A 5634-nucleotide genomic window follows, 5' to 3' on the forward strand; every position below is an offset into this window, starting at 1 on the left:
TAAAGTGTTCCCTTTTCTCCACATCCACGCCAACATCTCTGGTTTTGGAATTTTGTGATAGGGGCTAATCTTAACGGGGGTTAGGTGGTACCTCAAAGTAGTTTTGATTTGCATTTCTCTGATGATTAAGGATGGAGAGCATTTTTTCATATATCTGTAGGCCATGCGCCTGTCTTCTTTAGAGAAATTTCTATTCAAGTCCCTTGCTCACCCTGAGATGGGATCGCTTGTTTTTTTCTTACTAATACGTTTGAGTTCTCTGTGGATTCTGGTTATTAAACCTTTGTCGGAGACATAAGGCTGGGGCATTTTGAACATGCCTCCTCTGGTATATGGGGCCTCACTTCTTGAGCCACAGGCGCTGCCCAACATTCCATGTTTTCTGAGCCTTGGGCTGGCCTGGCAGGTTCCCCAAGATCCAGGCTCCAATAAGCACGCTTCTTTCTTTATTATCTGGCAGTTCCCTCACCCCCGCTCCCAACTTCCTGGCAAGCACTTGGGGTGTTTCCCTACATCCCTGTCCTCATCTCAGGACACTGGAGAAGCTGGGGGTGGGGGTGGCTGGTGGGTGGGGTGGGGTTGGTTGGGTGCTGATGATGGGGAAAGGGGACTGGAGGTTTGTTTTTTTGCCCAGGTTAGAGTGCTGTGGTGTCAGCCTAGCTTACAGCAACCTCAAACTCCTGGGCTCATGTGATCTTCCTACCTCACCCTCCCGAGTAGCTAGAACTACAGGTGCCTGCCACAACACCTGGCTAAGTTTTCTATTTTCAGTATATACTGAGTCTCACTCTTGCACTGGTTGGTCTCAAACTCCTGAGCTCAAGTGATCCTCCTGCTTCAGTTTCCCAAAGTGCTAGGATTATAGTCTTGAGCCATAGCTTCATGAGTTAGTAGCCTCCCCTCTGGATGGTTCTTTTAGAAGCCAAGTACTTTATTTGACACTCAGGCCTGCCTTCCCAGAAGGAGGGCTTTTAATTGAAAGCAGGACCCTTCTCTACATTAAAAAAAAAAATTCAGAGTAATATGAAGGTACAAATTATAAGAGCATTGCTTGAGCCCAAGTGTTTGAGGTTGCTGTGAGCTCTGACATTATGGCACTCTACAGAGTGTAACAAAGTAAGACTCTGTTTCAAAAAAATTTTTTTTATTTTGTATTGAGGAATGAATCTGGCTAATATATTTGACAACAAGGGTAGACTCTGGAAGGATTTTTTTTATCTATCCTGAAAAGTGGTTTGTGGTCTTGGTGCCTGAGCTCAGTAGTTAGGGCACTGGCCACATACACCGTGGCTGGCAGGTTCGAACCTGGCCTAGGCCTGCTAAACAACAATGACAACTATAACAAAAAAAATCCAGGCCCTGTGGTGGGTGCCTGTAGTCACAGCTACTTGGGAGGCTGAAGCAAGAGAATCACTTAAGCCTAAGAGTTTGAAGTTGCTATGAGCTGTGATGCTTCTGCACTCTACTGAGGGTGACCAAGTGAGATTCTGTCTCAAAAAAAAAAAAAGTTGTTTGTGAAGGGCAAAATTCTAAATAACACCTAAGATGTTCACTTTGTCCAGCTCTCACATGGCTTCAGCCTAGCTCACAGCAACCTCAGACTCCTGGGTTCAACTGATCCTCCTGCCTTAGCCTCATGAGTAGCTGGGACTACTGGCACCTGCCACAATGTTGGGCTAATTTTTCTATTTTTAGTAGAGACAGGGTCTTGGTCTTGCTCATTCTGGTCTTGATCTCTGACATCCAGAGATCTTCCCTCCTCACCCTCCCAGAGTGTCAGAATTACAGGGGAGAGCCCCTCCCCCATCCCACCCCACCTCCTCTGGAGTTATTAATGGTCTTGCGTTGTTGGCACCAATGCTCACTTTTATTTATTTGTTGTGTTTGTAACTTATTATTTTGCTCTACGGACTTGGCTCTGTTTGGTTAGACCCAGAGGCCTGTTTATCTTGCCTGGAATAAGGGTAATCTCTGTCTCTTCTAACTCAAGTGAAAAGTCTACGTGTTTATTGGCCATTCTACCCAAATTCTATGCCAGTTCCTTAACAAGTTGTGCAAATGGGGATTCTCAGGCCAGCATTTGACACAGGAAGAGATGAGATTCAAACAATTCCACCACAGGTTATTGTTATCATAATTTTTGCCTTGTGGTGGAAAGAATCATATCAAACCATGTGCAACTTTTATTGACCTTTCCTCATTTCTGGGCCATGGGTGAATTGATCAGGCACTGTTCTGCTTCATGGGTCAGAGCGGTGGGGACAACTTGCCTGAGGGCTGTTCAGGCTGGACTCTGACAACTAGTAATTTCTCACTCATTAAAAAAATAACTTTTGTCCTATCTTTGGATGAGCTAGTTGCATATACCCTTGCATTTAAAAAAAGACAAAGAGAGACGGGGTGTGGTGGCTCATGCCTGTAACCTCAGTACTCTGGGAGGCCAAGGCAAGTGAGTTGTCTGAGCTCAGGAGTTCAAGACCAGCCTGAGCAAGAGTAAGACCCCATGCCTACTAAAAATAGAAAAACTAGCTGCTTGGGAGGCTGAGGCAAAAGGATTGCTCAAGCCCAAGAGTGTGAGGTTGCTGTGAGCTATGATATCACAGCACTCTACCCAGGGCAACAGAGTGAGACTCTGTCTCAAAAAAAGAAAAAAAAAAGTAGAAGGAGGGAGAGAGAAAGAAAAAAAGAGAAAGAGGATATTCTTTTTTACTCTGATGATATGGCTTTGCTTTCTTGGATATAGAATGGTCTGTATATATAAAAGCACCTACTAGCTAATTATGGGCAGAAAGAAGGGCTACAGATCAAAACCTCTGATGCTGAAGTTATTAACTTGGTAGGTATTCATTTCCATGCTATTCTCAAGTTTATAAAGAGACAGCCATTCTGTTCAAAGTTTGATTCCCCAAGTTTGCTTATACAGAAACCCTTTGTGGTTCACTAAATGTTCCTTTTCTGTTGTAAAATGGAACTTGATGGAGGAAGTAAGTGGGTCATGGGCTGTGTTACTTCACCTTGGTGAGATGTGTTAAAATAATACAAAAATGAATTGAAAGTTGAGAGCCTTGGATCATACTCAGCTACCAATAAAGAATGGCAGCTAGACCTCAGGCACTTGCCAAAGATTACAATTCTAAGCTCACTGTCATTAAATATTTATTAAAATATTACCAAACAGAAAGTTGGAGCTGTTTAAAACCCATGTAGTCCATCTGAGCTCCCAGATATGACAAAATAAGGTCCTAGGTTAAGTCAGGTTAACAGATAACTGGATGTTTCAGCTGGTCTATACCTCTCCTGCCCCTGCACCCATCGGAGATCTAGTTGAATTGCTTTTACTATATATTGTGCTTTAGCACAATTCCATTATTTTTATGGGCTTATTATACAAATTATTTATGTGATCACATATCACATAGCCCATCAATTGTGGGAATATCATGGTTTACGTTTTTCATTTTATTTCTGAATTCACTTTGTTGCATACTTGATTTCTATATTCTTTCTTTTTCTTTTCTTTTTTTTTGAGACAGAGTCTCACTACGTCACCCTCAGTAGAGTGCTGTGGCATCACAGCTCACAGCAACCTCAAACTCTTGGGCTTAAGAGTCTCTTGCCTCGGCCTCCCAAGTAGCTGGGACTACAGGAGCCTACCACAATGCCGGGCTATTTTGTTGTTGTTGTTGTTGTAGTTGTCATTGTTGTTTAGCTGGCCTGGGCTGGGTTTGAACCCACCACTCTCAGTGCATGTGTACAGCACTGTAACCACTGTGCTATGGGTGCTGAGCCAATTTCTGTATTCTTTTTTACCTCTATTCAGTTGATTTTCTCTTTGTAATATATTACATATCCCGTATTACAGAAAGGTCTGTATATATAAAAGAACCTACTTTTCTTATGATTTCTGTATTCTTTTTTACCTCCATTCAGTTGATCTTCTCTTTGTAATATATTATATATCCTGGGAATCTGTCAGAAATCTAGGGTTGACCTTATATCAAGCCCTATGGGACTTGGCACTTAGTAGGCATATAGTAAACATTTATTGATTTAAAAGTGGAGTCTAAGTAAATAAAAGGAAAACATTCATTTCTCTCTCATGTGCGTTCCCACAACACTTATGGGTAAAGTTTGTGCTCATTATTCCATGCACACTCTTTTTTTTTTTTTTTAATTTCAGGCTCCTTTATTCCATGACTATTTTCAGAACATCAACTATAGGCGAAACATTGACATAATCATTGAAGATAACATTGGGACAAATATATCAATTTTATGAGGAAACAAAAGCATTATCTACAAATCAATTATGAGATAAGTGTACTCATTACCACCACTCCTAGTAAAGTTGAAGATCCTAGCTCGTACAATTAAGATAACTCAAAAATCCCAACGGTTTGTAAAAAAAACACAAATTTCATTACTTCTGAGTTACCAAATTACTTGCAAGTTATCAAAAACAATAGAAAAATTCAGCAATGTAGCTAACTTCAAAATAACTATACAAAATCAATTATATTTCTATGTAAAAAAGAATTACAAAATAATATTAGAAAAAGAAAGATAGCATTGTGGCAGCAACTAAAATAGAAAGTACCTATCCATATAGCTTTAACAAGAGCTGTGCAATTTTTTTTGAATACATAATCATTTACTACCTGTTTGTTACAGAATACACAAGACAAAATACAAATAGCAAGCAAAATTTTTTTCCTTAATTTTTACCAAAGTCTAAAAAAAAGATGACTAATATATATAAATAAAAGTAAAAAATAATTTCTAAAAAAAAAAAAGCAGACTTTATGAAGACAACTGCCACAGCACTAGCAACAACAGCAATACTAAACAAATGGGATCTTATGAAACTGAAAAGTTTCTGTACAGCAAAGAAGACAATAACCAGAGCAAATAGACAACCTTCTCAATGGGAAAGGATATTTGCCTATGTTGAATCTGACAAAAGTCTAATAACCAGGATCTACGCAGAACTTCAATTAATCTACAAGAAAAAAACCAACAACCCCATACATCAATGGGAAAGAGAGATGAACAGAATCTTCTCTAAAGCCGATAGGCGAATGGCTGCTAACTATATGAAAAAATGCTCTTCATCTCTAATTATTAGGGAAATGCAAATTAAAACCACCCTGAGATATCATCTAACCCCAGGGAGAATGGCCTATATCACAAAATCTCAAAATTGCAGATGCTGGCATGGATGTGGAGAGAAAGGAACGCACACTCTTTAGTCGTGAAGAGGTTGCTCTTGCACTGTGTCCAAGAGTATGGCTCCTTTATAAGCCTCCGTCGTCCTCTTCTTGAGGACAGAGAGCTTAGCACCCACTTTTTGTGTACTTTGAACAGGGCTCTGTACACAGTGAGTGCTCCATATATGCAAATTAAATGATTGATCCATGGCCTGGATGTGTGACCCACCTTTTGGGGATTGTTAGCTGTTATAATCAAAAGCCAAGAGCACTTTGTGTGCCCATTTATACACGTATTTTATTAAAGCCTGCATGGACATGGTGGACTCCAGTTTTCTCTCTTAGGCATCCGTCATGGACATCTCTTTTCTTTGCCTATACAGTACTTCTGCTGCTGCTAATGTCACCATGATTTTTTTTTTTTTTT

This window comes from Otolemur garnettii, unplaced genomic scaffold (assembly GCF_000181295.1).
Source record: "Otolemur garnettii isolate 467f Iridium unplaced genomic scaffold, OtoGar3 scaffold00068, whole genome shotgun sequence".
NCBI classification, from domain to species: domain Eukaryota; kingdom Metazoa; phylum Chordata; class Mammalia; order Primates; family Galagidae; genus Otolemur; species Otolemur garnettii.